Here is a 20,880-nt window from a genome sequence, read left to right as displayed (position 1 = left end):
CCATTTCCATCTTGCCTCGAAAACAACGATTTGCAAAATGCTCTATGCTAATTATTTATAATAAACTATTTAACAAAATGACTATTGAAGTTCAACAACTTGCATGCAAATAACAAACAAAAAGTCATTAATTGAAAAAAAAAAAAATAACATGTCTCAAGTTTGGGATATGAAGGGACAGATAATCAAACTCCGACTCTCAACGATAAGACAAAGATGCACCAGCAAAAGAAAACCGGGCTGATACTGATGTAGAAGCAGCTTAAGGCTTAACATCTTGATGTTGATGCATTTGGTTGTGATCGGCTATAGCACCAGAAGCATATCTGGCATGCAATCCATCAACTTGGTTGCTTTCTTTCTTCAAATGTTCAGTCTCAATCAGATATGCCTCTCCTCTTGGAAGTGAACAAGTACGAGTCCACCAATTAAACACCATAATAACTACTATAATATGGATCCCTATGTAGAAGCAGCATCTACAGATGTATTTGCAGTTGCTGGAGAAACTGTTGATTGCATTTCTCGTGTAGCACCCAAATTGTAAGTCCGATACTCTCTCTCAGTTAAGTAAAGAGGGTCAGAGTGAATTATACCTCCCTGCATAAGCACAGATTCCCTGTATACTGTGTCTGGTTGGCCTAGAGGTTGCTCTCTATAATCTCTGCGGTAAGATCCTAATCTAGGAGCAATATTATGCTGAAAAGTCAAGTTTCTTCTCTCTCCCTGAAGGCCATAAGCCATTCTTCTCTCTCCCTGAAGACCATAAGCCATGTATTCCTTCTCATTAAGCTATAAATCACGATGAATGTCTTCCCTCCAGCTAGATGCCAACTCTCCACATGCATGAGATCTTTTTTACCTGTTGATACCCCCTTTACTCGGTATCGGAAACCATCAGGCTTGGTCTTTGCATTGCACATAAATATTAGACCATCAATCTTTTCTTTCTTTTTATTTTCTTGTTTCTTTCCCCTACCATCGTGCTTTTCTTTATTCATGTTATTCTTCTCTGAATTACTGTGCTTTTCCTTCTGCTCATTTTGATTTTCTCTTTTTCTTATCTTCCCACTTTTGTTCATTCTTCTGGTTTTTATTTGAAAGAACAGGCTCCTTTCCGCTTCTTCATTTCTTGGGACTGTCATTTGACTTACTATTTTCCTTGCTACCTGATGCACATGTATTTTCCTCGTTCTTTTGGATCTTCTGGCTCTTCTTTACATGCTCCGTACTGGTGGTAGCATCCTTTTGTTGGTTTTTTTCCCTTGAATTTAGCTTCTTAGCATCATTTTCGGTAGCTGTACTGCCTTCGGATACACTCTTGTTTTTACTCTTTTGCTTTCTCCTCCGAACCTCAGAAGTTCCAGTGGCTTTTCTTGCCTTCAAGAAATTCTTGGCTATTGACTTTGCAATATCAGATTTGGCCTTCAATAAATTTGGGCTTTTCTTTTCAGATGATTATGATTTTGCCGAGTCTGCTACAGCATTGCCAGCTTCATTTTTGTCAATTTTCTTGTTCCATACTCTACTGAACCACAGAGTGTTAAACGCTAATTGTGTTGCCGGTCAAATAGCAGGCAAGCAGATAAGATTCTAAACCAGGACAGGAATGTGTGCATGTGCGCGCGCGTGTGAGAGAGAGAGAGGAGCAGTTTGGAAAAGTCTAAAGCCATTCAAGCACATTCAGTAAACTTCAAGCAAGAAAAGAACAGGTGGAATAAACAAATTTTGATTTTTTTAAAGCACAGTAAATTCCTCTTAATCAAATATGTAAGTTTAATGTTTTAACATCATAATTGAGGTAAATATGCGTATGGAAACTAGAATCATTCATGCAAGAAACTTTGTGGTTGTTCTTGCCATGGAACTTGATTTATCAAATCGGCTTCACCTCAGACACAAAAACATAGCATGTCCCCAAACAACCACAGTTGATTCACGTATTAGAGTCCATATGGAATCAAACCAATTCTGAATGGCCATAGCTTCTTAGTCATGCATTTCTAACAATCAGAATTAAGAACCATGTAATGACAATTCCTAATTGTCAAATACAAAAGGAAAGCAACATAAATATGTAAAGTTATACGATGGACTCGAAACAGGATGAAGAAAATATCACCTGAAAGGAGAGTGTTCTCCCATTTTTCTACTACTTTGAACATAGAAGGAACTTAAATGTTAAAAATTGAAGTATCTCATGTTTCCAAGTTATGTTTCGGATCCAATAATTCAATTTTTATCCAACTCTACATTACAAACTATTATATCATTTCAAAGTATATACAGGAATCACCAACCGGTTTCACATCTCATAATTTCAACTCTAATGGAAACAACTTGAAATGAAAGTTTATCTGGAATTGTATCTGAAGTAATTGTATCTTTATTGCCATGTTTTTTGCAATTCTTTGTTGGTTCATATTCTGGAGAAGTTAGATGCAAATGTAACACGAGATCCTGCAAAATCAAGTCAATAAACAAGAGAAGGCTCTCCAATTTTGGATATGACAGCCAGTATACAATTGCTGTTCACATAATTCATAAAACCATTTTAATAGTTTTCTATTCAGACTAAGTTTCCTTTATAATGCTGAAGCTGAGCAACGGCAATCATAAAGACATGCAGTTCATTTTATACAAACAAATGTCTTCATTTATTGCTTAGTGAAGGCAAAAATGTAGTTGAAACAGAGATTTATGAAATTGGAAACTTTCTCACCTCTTAGAACTCTTTCAGCAGTGTGGTCAGTTGACTTGAGACCGGGCAGCTTGGAGCATATCAACTATGAGGGTTTTTCACATCCCTAATACATACATAAAAACCCTGATTGAACAAGAATAAAACACATATAACACAGTCAAACATTGCAAATTCTTCCCCCGAGCTATTGTTCTTCTACATGAAGCCTTAACCTATCAGAGGAGAACCCAGATGGAAAGATGATCCCGTCATTCCTACTTAAATTACCAAACCAAAGAAGATAATGTGCTGTGTCCTCCCCACTTGTTTCTGTGGCTTTTGCCAGGATGGTATAAATTTCATTTTCATTGAGAAAAAGAAATTAAAATGAGAATCTCAGAGCAGATGCCTTATACAAAAAGTAAAACCAACAATTAACAACAGGTGACAAGTAAAATATCAAGGAAAGTTTCTTCAGAGACTAGAAAATCTTTGATAAAAGATATCTCACTTTATATCTTCTGCAGGTTTAGGAATAGGAATTCGTAGCTTGAAAGTATTTCCTTGATAACCAGCCTGCAGAGAAAAGGGAAAAAATTCATATAGCTAGAATTTGAAAACAGTAAGAATTGATTCACAAGGCAACGGTGAAGGGAATTTTCAATAGTAGTTAATTTCCAAGTATAGGCAAAATTACTTTCCATTAGCCACTAACATAAGATTCAATACAAAAGGTTAAAAGTTATCAGAACCTTGACATTGAATCCAAGACTATCCAAATCCAGCATGTAAGCATAGTTCACCTGGAGAAAGACACAAATTAGCTAGGAAAAGGAAAAAACGATCACTAACAGGATATGTTAAACTCACCATCAATAAAAGGTCTTCAATGTGAAAAATTCAGAAAGAGGAAATCATCACATTGAATACTAGTGATAGAAGCTTGAGAAGAAATGGATCTGCAAGTCATGTTTTGAGAAGACAGCAGCCAGCAAGAGAATTGAGCTATTGGATCAACTTTTGAATCCCAGTACTTCTGTTTGGTAAACTCTAAAAATATAAAAAAATACATAAAAACACAACAAAATAAAAAATAAAATAAAATAAGGAGAAGATGGTGAGAAATAGCACCACAAACAAATCCATAAGAGCTGTTGAAAACAATAAATGAAATGGGTGAAACTAGCATCAAAAGCACCACTAGTGCCATGTCTTAAATGAGGTGGGCAACATTAATATTCTTCAAAAAGATTATAGGGTGGAAGAAATGTAGGATATGATACAGAAAAGTAATCAGAGCACAAACCTCCTGACCCTAGCAAAGCTGTTGCAACACCTGATACATATCTCACAACCTTTGGTTCAATGCACATAAATTGGAAGTCACCAAAGTCAACCTTCACAATGGAAGTATATGCTGAGTTCTCTATCTAAACAGATTAGTGACAAGATTTATCCAAAGGGACATAACATGCAGGGGGAGGAGAGACAAATACCCAGAATGCATTACAGTGTTTAGCCAAATAAGCAGTTCAAACGGCTAATTGATCTGTTTTGGATACCTATGTAATTGATCAATACATCATTTCAAATACTTCAGAACACCAAAGAATTAGGATGTTAAATAGTAAGATGTAGAGCTCACAAATGAGTTTAAAGCAGCATCCCCTAAGAGATGAATAACAGGAGAATGGAAATAACAAACACCTTACAGAAATAGCATCACCATGCGGGGTGATTACTAAATCAGTGCCATCATCAGGATCTCTTGCAACAAGCAATGAACATTGGGGATTAGCCAATAGGTCCTGTGAAAAGCATCAATTTTTTAATAATTATTAGGGAAAAAGGACAAAACTTCTCCATTAGGTCAAAAAGGACAATAGAATTAAGAAGGGAGAAACTTCTAAATGGTAGAATGAATGCAGGTTGGTGACTAGAACATAAGCAACCAATCCTAATCACAAGAACACAGGCATAAATTAGACCTTTCCTGGCTGTCATCAATGGCTTCGTCAAATTTTAGCAAAATGAAAATATCAATTTAAAATCGTAATATTTAACATGATTGGAATTTATGGGTCCCCATCTCCATGAACAAGAAAAATCTGAACATCTATGCAATATCCTTTTGATGTTTCAATCTCCTTCTCTTAATTCCTCTGAGCCAGGGCAATGGATGAATAGATTCCAATTCAAAGCACTCGTTCACGTAAAATTCAAAATCTAAGTGAGAACCTTTGTATGAATTGCCAGGCTGCTGACTGCTAATATTGGATATCCATTGGCATTACATGCAAAGTCAACCATCAACCCTGATGGATAGCCCTCATGCTTCTGCATACAAAAAAGAAGCCAAAATGAGTAAGACAACAAGAAGAAAATTTCCTAATGCGTGAGCCAACAACTAAAAAAATGTCTAAGTGATGACTGTCATGACCTGGCAAACAAGCAAAAGGTTGATCCTAGTTCTTAGTTGCATATGAACTAACAAAAAATCCTACTATGAGTTGTTCAAGCACATATAACTCATCATTTTAGTTCCATCCAAAGGCTTTCGCAATTAGTGCCAAAGGACCCTACATTATGAAAGATCTTGTTTCCATCATATAGTTTATATATAGAAAATATTAGTTGCATCAGCATTCATTCAACTTTACAACAGCATGGTCTAAGACACCATAACTGCAACCAGGAAGGATGAAAAAAAAGAGGAAATTTTGCAAGATTCAGCTACAGCTTGTGCAAGCTCAGAATATAGGAGTCTTCTGCAGCTAGTTGATCAAGTTTTTATTCATTTTGAAGATGTGCAATGGTTAATAGATTCAATTCTCATTTTTAGAATTCTCTGCTAGCAGATGAGATTATGATCCGCAAAACACGAATCCTTAAAAATTCTTCATTCCTAATCATCTCCACAGAAAGGGTAGACTTACTGATAAAAATCCTACAAGGCCACAAGTGATTGGAAAGTACCTTTCACTTTTAAAACTCATGAAGTAGTAACACCTTTCAAGTAGCTCTCTTTTCTCTCAACAAGATAATATACAAAGTACCAGACAAAAGTCAAGAACTCAAGCTTACAATTAAAACAATCTGTTTTAAAGAGTAAACAAGTATCAAAGGTATCTTGCTATTACTCTTAATGCTCAATGAACCCGAAATCATAAATGATCAACTAGTAATATGATCACATACCTGTGAAAAAGTTGAAAGCATGCCACGCGTGCTTTGATCAAGCACGGTACGAATTTTCTCCATCGGAGAAAGCCTAGCAGCCTTCTCCTGAAAATAGAACAGTCTCATTTCAATAACTTCCAAACCCCATTTAACTACAATATAAAAAAGAAAAAAGAAGGGATACATATATAGCAACGACATTTAAATATTACATACACAAAATTAAACAAACCTGGTGAGCTTGAATTAACTGAAACAATTGGTTTCCTTGTTAGCATCCCCAGAAGACACAGCCTGGAAAAATAAACAAAAAAAGCTCATTAATTCTATAACAAAAAAAGGTTCTTTTCCAATCAATTTACAATTTTTCAGATAAAAATAAATACAAAAAAGAAAACCCAGTTTTCTTTATATATATATATATATATATATATATATATATATTATCCACATAAACAAGCAGAAAGTTGAGTGTGTAAATACCTGGGAAGAAGACTGAATTGCAAAGGCCATTGCGGAGAACGGTCAGGGGGAGGAAAGGGAGAGAGGAGAGTCGCACAATTGAAATATGGGAGAATGTAGAGGGATTTTATAGACATTTATGCGTGAAATTAGGGATATGCTACAGTCCTCATGCTCACCTGGCAGGCTGCTAGAGTGTCTTACCAAACAAAACGACTTCAATTTTATTTATGAATTTTCTTTTTCTAAGTTCAAAAGCTATGTGAAAAGCCGTCGGGAATTTAAAATGTAAAGCTTGGAAAATGGAGATCGCCAGAAAGGAGATTGAAAACGAAGGAGGTGATTGGTCCAATTTTCAGAGGACAAAATGTACTTGGAAATTGTAATTCATGGTCGGGAAAATTATTGTTTGGGTTGAGGTGATTGGTCCAATTTTTTTATCTTTGAAGTTATAATTCGAGACGTTAAATTTGAAATCGAATTTAATATTATTAAAGTAACAGTTGATTGGTTTATTCTATACCACCATTATCTTTTCTTTTCCTCTATCAAATTCAAGCCAATATCAAATAACACTTTTTTTTTCTTTGTTTTTCTCTTAAAGTTATATTATAAATATAAAAACATCTTTATAATTTATTTTTTATTTTTATTTATTATTTAAAAATTTGAAATAATTTTATTAATTTTATACAATAAAACATTATTTGGTATATTATTATTATTATTATTATTATTATTTATTATTTATCTATTAATAAAATCATTTTTTGATATTAAAACAATTTAATAAATTTTTTAATTATTTATTAATCTATAAATAATAAATAGTTTAAATTTTTATTATATATAATTTTTAATATAATATTTTTAATGATCATTTTATTTTTTTATTACAATTCATTCTATTATTATTATTACTTTTACATTTAAATATATATTTTATTATTGATTTTAAGCACATCATTACAATAATCAATCTTACATTCATTATTATTTTTTATTTTATTATTCATCCAAATAGACTCAACAACAACAAAACAAAAATTTGACTGTAGTTGTCAAATATAAGATGGTTCAACAAGGGATGAGAAACAATATAAGAGGAGCAGAGCCAAGATGTCTGAGAGGGAGATAAACCAAGCTAAGTCATTTTAGGAATTATTTAATATCCAAGCTCAATCTTTTGTACAAAATAGATAAATATTCTTTAACTTTTATTGCGTGTAAATATATTTATAATTTTTTATTTTGTCAAAAATAAACTCATAAACTTTTAAAATTACATAATTAAGTCTAAATCAATTAAATGAGACTAACAGTCATTTTGTATTATACAATTGACATCAGAAAAAGACTCACATGAAGTTTTGTCAATGAAATTTTTTTACTAAAAATTAATAAATCAAAATTAAAAAATAATAGCTTGAAAGATTTTATTATATAAATTAAATATACAAAATTAATAACTTTTGATATCTTTATTAAATAGATATTTTTAATAATAATTTTAATATAATTTTTACTATTGAATAAGTATTAATCAAATTTGAATTATAAATAATATTTTTAATAATTTTTTTTATATTATTAATTTTTATATTAAAATTTTCTAATCTATCAATTTGGATAATTTATTAAAATTTTTTATTTACTCATTTCTAATAACAAACTTTACTTATAAAATTTCATGTAAGTATTGTTCATTAACATCGTACAAATTTCATGTAAGTATTGTCTATTAACATTGCACGAGAATGATAACAAGTAAAATGATATCCGAGTGGACTGATGACATATCATTTTAACTAAAAAAGTTTAATTATGCAAATATACTCTCAACATGTTACATAAGATGAATACAAACTCTGGTCCTTTTATTGTATTTTAAAATTATTTTTTATGTTTTTTTATATTTTTGACAAAAACCAAAAGGTAAAAAATTTTAAAAATAAGAAAATAAAAAAGAAGAAAAAACGCATGAAAGAGATTAATTTTGTTCATAAATTTAAAATATACAAATTTTAAGTTAAAATTTTATTTTTGAAAAAATTAAAAAAATAAATATACAGAAAATGAAAAATATCTTAATTTTTTTTAGTTTCTTATTTCAAAATTTTATTTTTATTTAGAAATAAAAATTTTAAGGTAAAAATATTTCTTTATTTTTTCAAAAATAAAATTTAACACAAAATAGATTTTTTAATAAAAATCTATTTTTTATGTGAAATTTTTATTTTTGAAAAAAAAACAAATATTTTTGAATTTTTATGGAACAAATATTTTTAAAAATTTTTATTTTTCTATTTTGTAATTTTTCAAATTTGAAAAAACAAAAAAATTATTTATTGAATTTTTTCAAAAATAAAATTTTAATATAAAATTTAGATTTTTTATAATTTATGAAAAAATTTTAATCTCTTTCTCAATTTTCTTCTATTTGTTTTTATTTTTTTCTATTTCTTTAAATTTTGATGCTTTTTTATTTTATTCAAAAATAAAAATTTTCAAAAATAATTTTAAAATATAATGGAAGATCGATAGCTTATATCTATTTTGTATAGAAAAATTAAGGGCATATTTGCATAATTAAGCTTTTTTCAATCAAAATGGCATGTAATCAGTCCACGTAGATATCATTTTACATGTCATCATCTATGCAGTATGTCAATTGTGCAATACAAATGGCAGTTAGTCTAGATTTGTTGATTAGCTGGGTCAAACTAAGTTTGAGTTCAACTAATTAATTTCAAATTATTTCGGATTTTAAAAAATGGATTAATTTTGGGTTTGATCATTTCGATTTTGGGTTATTTCAGTTCAAATAGTTTGGTTTAGCATCTAAACTATTCGAGTTCGGCTCATTTCAAGTAAATTTATTAACTTTTACTATCAAATTAATAAATTTTAAGTTAGATTTTATTATAATTTTACTAAAAGATAACAAGTGAAAAAAAAACAATATTTTTAAAAACAAATATAAATATTTCAATTTGTATGCTTTTAATTAAAGTTAATTTTTACACAAATGAAACAATATGTGATTTTATTAAACTTGACAAATTTAAATACAACGCAATAATATAATACAAAAAAATTATATAGGTTTTAGAAAAATGTATATCGTGTTTAGTCATGTTAGTACAAATTTTGATAAATGTAAGATACAAAAAAAAATGATTAAATCGTTTCATACGAGTACACCTATTAAACTGAAAAAACAATTTTGTCAAGTTTGACATATTTAATAGATTTTTATATTTATTTTAATTTAATATAAATATATAAATAGTATTTTAAACTTTAAATTACAATACACATTTTTCATATTAATAATAAGCTACAATATAAATGATCATTTTAGTATATTTGCAGCTAATTATTTAATAATTTATTATTTTGAATTTTAGTATAATTGTAACTTATTATATAATTTATTTTAAATTACATCATTAAAATTTAATAATATAATTATAACATAAACATAACATATATATACATACATATATATATATATATGCAAATCAATGATTTGTTTTATATATTTTATTTTAAGTAACATGATAATTGGTACTATGCATAATTATAAGAGATTATATAATTTATTTTAAATGATATACTGATATATAAGTATATCATGATAATTAAAAATATATAATTTATTTATAAATCATATTGTAAATTATAAAAAATTTTATAAGCAACATTCGTACATAATTTATGCACATTTGATATTAATAATATTTATTAATTTGATATTTTTAATAAATTTAATTAGTTATCATTTGTATTATATTTATTATTTTATTAAATTGATGTTTTTAAATAAAATTATACTTAATTTAATATTGACCTCTCGATTATTTTGAGTTATTTTTTCAAATAATTTCAATTTTAAGCTATTTGGATTTCGATTCATTTTGAATTTGGATTAATTTGGATTGGAGTTATTTTTAGTTTTGGACTAAGTTAGGTTTGAGTGAATTAGACGAGTTTTTCAAGTGAATTGATAAGTTTAAATTAGTCTCATTTAATGAAATTAAAATGTAATTATCTAATTTAGAAAGTAAAAGTTTATGGATCTATTTATAACAAAATAAAAGATTATAAACTTATCTGCATTAATAAAAGATTGAGGGCATATATATTTATTTTGTATAAAAATTTTAATGCATATTTGAATACTAAACCAAAAAGAAGAAATAAAATAAAAAAGGCATGTTGGTTTAGATATTACTTGTTATCGCATAAAAAAGAGGGGTAATTTTGGCATAAAATAAATTGCATGTGATGCATCCCCCGCCCCCCTTCCCAATTTTAACTCCAACTCTAACGGAACCTTGATGTGGGGATCTTTTTGTCATATGTCATTGCCAAAATTTGGAGATGTAAATTTATCATACTAATGGAGTGATATTAAATTTGGGCTAAATGTCAAGGACTTTGGTGTAATTTACTAACAAATACTTTTCCGCGTCCCTGTGGTGAGAAATGGAGGTCAGCTGGGTTGGCTTTTCATGCTCTTTGGCAGACGGACAATAATACACAGTTATTGGTTTTGATTCCCTGTTCCACTAACTTGTTCTGCTACTTTATTCCTCAAGCTTTATTCGTTTGAGCTCTTTTTCACCGTTTTCATATGTGATTATTCGATTAAGATAACTATAACTTTTTGTTTCAGTATTGCAGCTTTCGTTCTTTTGTGTTTTGTCAAGGAGCGTCCTTTCGAATGTTTAAGGGTCACTGAACGTAGTGGCGGGGCAAAGGTGAAAGATCGTTTTCATTGTTTAAAAAAATTGATAAAAGATAATTTTTTATATTTTAAATAATAATTACTTTTTTTTTCAAAATAAAGTTTAAAAAATAAAACAAAATGAAAAAAAATTATATATTTTAGTTTCAAAAGTAAATAAATAAATAAATAAAGCAAGTGTGTATTTAGAAACAGAAATAGCGGTGGGAATGAAAAAAATCCACTAGACCCCCTAAGGATTTTTAAATTGCGGTGAAATTTATTTGGTGTAATCATGCTATTTCTTGTTCTTCAAATGCTCTGTCCAATGTGATTATATACAAAAAGATTGTTAATCTCACGAAATGGGTTACGATGGATTTCAAATGCAGTTTTATTATTTGTTTTGATTCATATCACCAATTTAGTAACAATTTAATGTGGAGAATTGATGTTTGAGATATAAAAATTAACTGTAAACAAAAAAATTAATAAAAAAATAACTCACAAGGATTTGAATAATAATAAAAAATGATTATTGGATTAAAAGAAATAAAAATTTATCTAAAAATTAAGAGATACAAAAATACCATCTTAAAAATTTTAATCAAGAATATAAAACAATAAATATTTACCATTCTAAAAAATCCATCAAAGAGATACAAAACTTGAAGAATAATTGTAAAGATTGCTTAAAGATAAATAAAACTCGATTCTGCCTTTTTATTAAAGATTAATAGAAAATATATAGGCTATGAACATCCCTTTAAGCATGAAAACTTTTAGATTGTATTGCTAAAATCACGCCTAAAATTATGAGATTTGCATATAAACATAATCTGCTCATTTACTCCTAAACTTGACCACAATCCCTTTTATATTCATAATATTCTTTTTCAGCTAGTGTGAATGTAATATTCTTATTCCAACCCACTTTATTTATGAGTGAATTTAGACCAATGATAAATCTATCTTATTTTTAAATAAATTTATCTTAATCTCAGTCTAAGTTGTATGTTGTATAGATATTTCGGTCTCATAATTTTAAAGATAAAAAATATATTTTGAATGACAATAGATAAATTTGATGAGTTTACAAATAAAATTTTAAAAGCTTATAAATTTGTAAATTCATAAATTTTAATCCAAATTTCAAAATTACAAGTTTCAATTAAATTTAGGATTTGTTTTTTCTTAAATTTTGATTAAATTAAAATTTACTTTATGAAATATTTTTTATAAAACGTGGATGATAAAATATGTTTCTTCTTAAAGTTAAAAAATTTATAAATATTCAATTCCATAAATTTTTTCAAACTTATGAATTTATGAATTTGTAAATCGATGGGATTTAAAAATGGTGCATTGAAGAAGTAAAAAGTAATATGTTAAAAGTTAATAGTTATTGGATTTTTTTAAATAAAAAAATTGGATGCATCGAGAGTTTTTAAATGTAAATAAAAGCGCTAACCTTAATTATAATAGAAACTTGATGTGATTTTTTTAAAGTGTATCTATCACGTCATAAATAAAACGTACGAGGACAACGCATATTTTTTTAAGTGTTTATAAATATACCATCAAAACTTTTTTTTTACTCTTCGATATATATATTTTAAAATATTCACATATAAAATATTAATTTTATTCTACAATAAATAATAAGTTTATTTTTCTTACACTTCAACTTTAAAGCTTTTGAAGATAAGTTTCTAATAACCTTTTAAAATTTTTAAAAATTTATTTTTGAAAGTTTTAAAAAACTTTCAAAATTTTATTTTAAAATTTTTTTTAAAACTCTTGAAAATTTATTTGAGAATAAGTTTTGGAAATTATTTTTGAATAAGTCTCAAAAATTCATTTTTAAAGTTTTAAAAGACACTTAAAAATTTATTTTTGAGAAATCTTTAAAGATCTTGAAAATTAATAGTCAAAAATTAAAAATTTTCAAAAATTTTTAAAATTTTCAAAAATCCATTTTCAATAATTTTAAAAAAATTTTGAAAATTTATTTTTAAAAACCTTGAATTTGATGAAATATTATTGTAAACTCTACATAATTTTTGCACTAATTTAAATTAAATTAATCAACAAACATGTCAAAATTATATCTATAATTTAATGGTTTTAATTTTAAATTTGGATTGACAATGAAAAAATAAAGAAGAAAGTTAAAAGAATATGAAACAAACTGTAATTTTGTTAGATTGGGTGTATTTATAAAATAAATAAAATTTTTTATTTTGAAAGTGGGATGTATTTAATAATGGTGTGTAAAAAAAATTTTTGTGAGTGTAAATAAAAATTTTCAATTTTATACTTATAGATTGATGTTGTATTAGTGCTAACTGTCAAGGACTTTAGTGTAATTTTCTAAAAACATTCTTTTCCGACGGGAACCACGTCCCACAGCCTGCAAACGCACAATTGGAGACCCAGGGGCACGCGATGGAGACAAGTTGGGTATGCTTTTCATTTCATAGTCTCGGCTTTCATGCTCTGACACATTTATTGGTTTTGACTAAAAGTAAAAGTAAAGGTCAAGGTAAAAGATTTTTTTAAAAAATAAAATTTTAATAAAAAAAAATGCATTTGACTAAACTCAATCAATATTTTTAAGATTATAAAATCGGTAAGTTATTTAGCAAATAAAATGATGATTATATCTTTTGTAATTTCTTACATTATAAATTGGTGTATATTTTAATTATATGTCTATTTTAATCAATTATATTTTATTTTTTACACTTTTCTTTGACTTTGAAATTAAATTTTGAAGAAGAAAGAAGGTAAAAACCAAAAAAAAAAAAAACTATCAAACTCAACTTTAATTTTTTAGTTCTACTCTTATCATATTTATACAGTATTTATTTATTTATATATTTATATAGTTTCGTGTGCGTATTTGCCTAAAGTGTAACATTTGAAGATCTACATCTAATTAAATTTGTATTACCTTTACTGATATAAAAATCTTTTTCTTATTATAAATAAATCCACTGTATGTTTAAATAACAATAAATTAAATTACAAAAAACCTCGTGGTCATAGATCTTTCTAAAAAATAACAAGATTGGATTTTGGTTGATATATTTTAAAACGTCATAACCCTTCTATTTCAATCCTTTCACGAAATTTAACTAAAAAAATGTTTTTTCAAATAAGTTATTTAAAAGAATAATCCATCCATCCCATTTAAATAGTCATATTTAATTTTTTCATCAACATTTCTTTCTTGACTTCTATTTTTAACATCTTAATTAATTAAATTGTATAAAATATATTTAAAAACTACTTCTTTCAAAGTTTTTAGATCATGCCTTTTAATATTTTTATCAAGTATAAATATAACATAACTATATTATTATCTGTCCATGCATGAATTAATTTTATTTGTTTAAACATAAATTGGCATTCTTTCCAAAATTACATTAAAGTCTTCAAATTTATATATTAGTTCTTCTTCATACAAAAAAGCTTAATAATGAGATATTTTAAAATTGATCAAGAACTGAAAATTGATATGTATATATAATTTTCAATTTAGCAACTCTATCTTTTTTTTAATCATTTTCTTTTGCACATTAATTGTAAAAAAAATCTATATGTTTTATTTTTAAATTTATTAAATTTTTTATGTAATCATGAATGACAAAAATATTTTTTTATAAATTTAAAATATAAATATTCAAATCTAAAAATGTTTACAATCTTATGAATTTATGAATTAAAATGGTCCATGGAATAAGTAAAAAATAATTTGTTAAAAGTTAATAATTATTTTATTTTTTTAAATAAAAAAATTAGGTGCATAGAGAATTTTTAAATGTAAATAGAAACTCTTAATTCCAATTTTTAACAGAAAATTGATGTGATTTGTAAGGCTGTCTCCGTCATGTCATGGATAAAACGTTGGTGGACGACGCATATTTTTTTATATAAAGATTGGACTCTTGTTTGACCATTAATTTTTTTTGCGAAGTTGCAGGGCAAGTTCCACTCTTTCCATCCTATGGCTACCATCCTCAGTTACGTAACAAATCATGCTTTTTGTCCATTCCTTTAACTCTAGCCAATTAAAAATACTTTACGATGCCTCTTCCTGATATATTTCAAATGATCGTCAATGAGTTCATTAAAAGCGGCTTCTTTCTATTTCACGTGAAGCGACTAGTGAGTGGGGACAGTATTGAATTAAAGTCTGAAACTTTAATGCAAGAATGTGAATAGAATCATGTAGTAAAGGTGACTGATAATGACATTCTGTTGGTTAATAATAAATAATATAGATTTAATAAAATAAAAAATATAATTTATATATTTTATCAACATTAATTATAATACATAATTTTTATATAAAAATAATATAAATATATAAATTTTAATATTTTATAATATGTAAATATATAAAATAATTAGAAAACTCATGATAAAAAAAAGTTATGATTTGAAATCTATGAGTTCTGTGTGTTTTTATAAGAGCTCCATGACCATACAAATGAGACGACAACTATATAATTATCATATTGATGGAGTGTTATTATATTAGTTTTTAACGTTTGTTAATTCGAAAGATTAAAAATTTAATTTTTTTAAAATAAAATTTTAATTTTTAATCTTATAAATAAAAAAATAAATGTTAAAAAAATTTACTTTTCTTATAAAATTCGATCCAACGTTAAATTATTCATGCTCAAAATAACTTTCGAGGAAGGTCTCAGAACAAAAGAAAAACTTACCGACAGAAATCATGTGCCATTGGCCCACAGCTCACAAGCGTAGAACTCGAGACCCGGGGGGGGCAATGGAGACCAGCTGGCTGTGCTTTTCAATTTTTTAGTAGTCTTTACTTTTCGGGCTCGTTTGCAGACAACACACAATTAGTGGTTTTGATTCTCCATTCTCTCAAGTAACATTCTTTTAACTCATTCTACTGCTGAATTCCTCGAGCTCTATCAGTTGAGGAATGTTAGGGGCCCCTCGTCCCAAGCATCGCCTTTCATGCTCGAACCCACGTGAAGCCATGTCACTTAAACTTTCAAAGCTTGTAGCCTCAAGTGTTGAAGGACGATGAGTAGAGCAACTGCCCCTAGAATTCCACTTGTGGATTTTGAATTCAGCCTTATTATTTGATTTACTTCTATCATCAATTTCGTCACAATTTAAAAAAGAATTAAAAAATATGTTGAATGATATTAGATAAATTTGATGAACTTACAGATAAATTTTTAAAAGCTTATATATTTGTAAATTCATAAATTTCAATCCAAATTTCAAAATTATAAGTTTCAATTAAATTTAAGGTTTATTTTTTAGTTAAATTTTGATAAAATTAAATTTTAATTTATTAATTTTTTTTATAAAATCATGAATGATAAAAATGTTTCTTTGTAAATTTAAAAAAATTATAAATATTCCAATTCACAACATTTTACAAATTTATGAATTTATGAATTTATAAATCTGTGGGATTTACATATGGTGCATTGAATAAGTAAAAAATAATTTGTTAATTTACTAAAAAAGTAATTTGTTAAAAGTTAATAATTATTGGATTTTTTTAAATAAAAAATGGGTGCATTTAGAATTTTTAATAAATGTAAATAGAATAATTCCAATTCTAGTAAAAATTTGATATGATTTTTAAGGGTTTATGTAAACTTAATAATTTTAAATATAATATGATAATATCACATGAAAATAATGTAAATAAAAAATATAAAAATAATACAATTTAAAATTTTAATAAAAATCATAAATATATAATAATATTAAAAAATATTTTTTATATTTTTGTATCGATATGAATTATGATATGTAATTTTTATATAAAATATAATATTAATATATAAATTTTTACTATTTTATATGATAAAAATATGTAAATTATCAAATCTAAATTTATCTAGTATGTCATGGCTAAAACATTAAAAGACTATGCATATTTTTTTTATAAAGGATTTGACAGCTATATCATTTAATTTAAAATATTAATATAATTTAAAATTTTAATAATATATATAAATTTAATAAAATTAAAATTTATATTTTATATTTTTATTAGTATAAATCATAACATAATATTTACATAAAGTATAATAGAAATATATATTTTAATATTTTAATTTATGAACACAAATAATTAGATAGCTCATGAGAAGATAGAAAAAGTTTTGATTTGAAATTCAAGTGTTTTGTGTTTTTACAAGAGCTCCTTAGTCGAATAAAGGAAACGTGAACTGTATATGTATCGTACTGATGGAGCGATGCTATATCAGTGGTTAAAAATAAGGACTTTGGTATAATTTACTCAAAAATAATACTTCACCGATAGAAATCATGTGCCACAGCGCACAAGTGCACAATCGAGACCCAGGGATCGTACAATGGAGACCACCTGGCCGTCCTTTAGTTGTGCTTTAGTTTGACTTGCCGTGAGAATTATTTGGTGCAATCATGCTCTATCTTGTTCATTAAGTGCTGTGTCTAGTGTGATTGTATTAAAAAACAAAAGAAAATTGCCAATCTCACGAGGTTGCAGTCGATTTCAAATGTAACTTTGTTGTTTGTTTTGCTTCGTATCATCAACTAGATTGTAATTCATGTACGAAGTAATTTTATTTATTTTATGTATATATATAAATGAATATTTTTTAAATTATATTTAAAATTTTAAAATTTATAATATATAAAAAATTTATATTTGATTGATTTATTATAAAAATAAATTATTTTAAAAATATAAAAATGATATATTTTTTCTTTACATTATATTTTTATTTTACATCATCTTTATTTGTAATAATATTTATATCAAATACAAATAAATTATATATATATATTTTTTAAAAACAAAACATATATATATTATCAAATAATAAATTAAATAACAAAATATAAAATATAAACAAAAACGCTTGGAGCCTATAAACCATGAACGTTTTCACATAATTAGTACATAGGTAAAAAACCAAATTAAACAAGAATAAAGCGTAAATAATACAATCAAACATTGGAAAGTGTTCTCCAGAGCTATTGTTCTTCTACATGAAATCTTAGCCAGTCAAAGGGGAAACCAGATGGAAAGATAATCCTGTCATTCCTACTTAAATTATTGAACCGAAGATGAGAATGTGGCGTGTCCTCCCTATTTGTTTAAGTGGTTTTTATCAGGATGGTATAAATTTCATTTTCATTGAGAAAAAAAAAAATTAAGATAACAATCTCATAGCAGGTGCCTTATAGATGATTAACGATAAATGATAAGTATAAATTTTATTTGTGTTATATTTATTATTTTATTAAATTAATGTTTTTAATTAAAATTATATTTAATTTAATACCGACCTCTCAATTATTTTGGATTAATTTTTTGGATCATTTTAATTTTGAATAATTTTGTTCATTTTGAGTTCATATTGATTTGAATTTTAATTAATTTGAGTTGGAATTGTTTTTAATTTTCGTCTGGATCGGTTGAAATAGGTGAATTGAGTGTGTTTTTGAGGTTTGGACTAAAATTAATAGATTTAATTAATCTCATTTAATGAAAATAAATTTAATTATGTGATTTAAAAAATGTATGAATTTATTTATAATAAAATAAAAAATTATAAATTTATTTGCATGTAATAAAATATAGAGGATATATATTTATTTTGTATAAAAAATTTAGTGCATACTTGAGTATCAAGTCAAAAAGAAGAAATAAAGTTAAAAAAAGACATGCTGGTTTCGTTCTTACTTGTTATCCCATGAAGGAGGGGGTTTTTTTGGCATAACATAAATTACATGTGATGCACGTCCCCATTTTAACTCCAATTCTTACGGAATCTTGATGTGGGGATCTATTTGTCATATCTCATTGTTAAATATTTAGAGATGTAAATTTATCATACTAATAGAGTTAGGTTGAATTAGTACTAAATATCAAGGACTTTAGTGTAATTTAGTGAAAATACTTTTCCGTGAAGCAAGTGTGCTCAATGGTGTATTAGTCTTGACCTTTCATGCTCTTTCCCAAACAACACACGATTATTGGATTTGATTCCCTGTTTTTCAACCACCACCCCTTTAGGTCAGTCTACGGCTCAATTTCTCAAACTTTATTGGTTTAAAACTCATTTCCATTGTTTTCGTCTGTGATTATTTGATTAAGATAATTTAATTTTTTGGTTTTCATTATTGTTGTTTTTGTTCTTTTGTGTTTTTTCAAGGAGCGTTCTTTCGGTTGCTGTAGTGTCACTGAGCGTAGCAGTGGGATAAAGGCAAAAAAATCTTTATCATTTTTTTTTTAAATTTGATAAAAGATATACATTTTTTATATTAAAATAACAATTAATTTTTATTTAAAACAAAATTTAAAAATAAAAAACAAAAAATAAAAAGAGAAGTTTGTATCTTTTAATTTCAAAGGAAAAAAAATTAAAGCAAAGGTATTTTTGGAAACAGTAGGAGTGGTGGGAATGGAAAAGCCCTCTAAACCTCCTTCCTTCTACTGGGATTTTTGAATTGCGGTGAGATACATTGTTTTTTGATTTCTAAATTCTTTGTTTAGTGTGATTAGACAAAAAACGATTGGTAATCTCATTGAAACGACGTTACGGTAGATTTAAAATGCAGTTTTATTGTTTGTTTTGCTTCATATCATCACTATTGTCATACTTCAAATTTAAAAAAATATATATATATTTTGAATGATATTTGGGTGAATTTGATGAACTTATAGGTAAATTCTTAAAAGCTTTAAATTCATAAATTTCAATCCAAATTTTAAAATTACAAATTTCAACTAAATTTGGAGTTTGCTTTTTATTAAATTTTGATAAAATTAAATTTTGAATGTAAATAGAAGTTCTTAACTCCAATTTGAATGTAAAAGAAACTCACAACTTCAATTCTAATAAAAGTTTGATGTGATTTGTAAAGATGTATTTATCATGTGATTGCTAAAACTTGGGACGATCATGTATATTTTTATATATATAAAGTTAGCTTACAACTCATACAATACATAATTTATTTTATCTATTTAAATATATATAAATTAATATTATTTAAAAAATTATATCAAAGTCTCCAATATTTATAAAATATAAAATTTATATACAGAATCGATATCTCATAAAAAATTAATTTTTTTAAAATAAACTTAGATGTAAAAGAGTATTATATAGATTTTTCTTTCCTTTTAATGATTGTAAAAAAAATATTATTGAATGATGAATTACATCATAAAATAAATATTTACATACCTTCAGTCTTGTATTCTTAATCAAAGTGTTGAACAAAATATTAAAACAATTAGCAGATGTCTATCAAAAGAAAAAATGAATTGAAAAAAAAATATTACTTGAAAAAAACTTAGAAAGAAAAGTTGCAAATAATATTATTATTGGATGGTAATTAGGATGCATATATATATATATATATTTCAAATTAATAAGTATTTTTGAAATTTAAAAAGGTGATATGAGTGTTTTTAAATTAAAAAAATATTAAAAGATTATATGAAATTTTATAAAAATAAATATCTTATTTGAGATTTTTGAATTTAGATTTTTCTATTGATTTATTTGATTTTTGCTCATCCAAATTTTTCTTGAATTTTGATTAATTTTAATAGGATAAGTTTAAGTATTTTCAAAATTTAAATTTAAAGATGTGATATTTTCTTTTAATTTTGATTGCATAATAATTTCATATATTATTTTATATATAAAAAATATAAATTATTCACGTAGACATCAAACAATATATCTTATTATATATTTATGTATTTTATAATATAATATTATATATAATGAGAATAGCTCATAAAAAT

General features: G+C 26.0%; 1 long non-coding RNA gene and 2 pseudogenes across 2 annotated transcripts; all 3 read right to left on the bottom strand.

Annotated features, from left to right (window-relative positions):
• Positions 1-99: 99 nt before the first annotated feature.
• LOC149515572 (uncharacterized) lies at positions 100-1,566 on the bottom strand (annotated as a pseudogene).
• Positions 1,567-2,174: 608 nt separating this feature from the next.
• On the bottom strand, positions 2,175-3,690 carry LOC149515571 (uncharacterized). Its single transcript, XR_016346816.1, has 5 exons — positions 3,554-3,690; positions 3,436-3,486; positions 3,195-3,259; positions 2,723-2,807; positions 2,175-2,460 (listed from the first exon to the last, which is right to left on the bottom strand). It is a non-coding gene; the product is annotated as an uncharacterized LOC149515571 (long non-coding RNA).
• Positions 3,691-3,952: 262 nt separating this feature from the next.
• Positions 3,953-6,521, bottom strand: LOC111298054 (non-canonical heme oxygenase HOZ, chloroplastic-like; annotated as a pseudogene). Its single transcript, XR_016346815.1, has 7 exons — positions 6,347-6,521; positions 6,096-6,157; positions 5,882-5,968; positions 4,922-5,020; positions 4,391-4,491; positions 4,180-4,245; positions 3,953-4,080 (listed from the first exon to the last, which is right to left on the bottom strand). The product of XR_016346815.1 is annotated as a non-canonical heme oxygenase HOZ, chloroplastic-like (transcript).
• Between the last annotated feature and the right edge of the window lie 14,359 nt (positions 6,522-20,880).

This window comes from Durio zibethinus, chromosome 12 (genome assembly GCF_047325235.1).
Source record: "Durio zibethinus cultivar Kanyao isolate XHJ-2024 chromosome 12, ASM4732523v1, whole genome shotgun sequence".
NCBI lineage: Eukaryota > Viridiplantae > Streptophyta > Magnoliopsida > Malvales > Malvaceae > Durio > Durio zibethinus.
The sequence above is the reverse complement of the archived record's forward strand: the minus strand, read 5'-3'. Positions and strand labels throughout refer to the sequence as shown.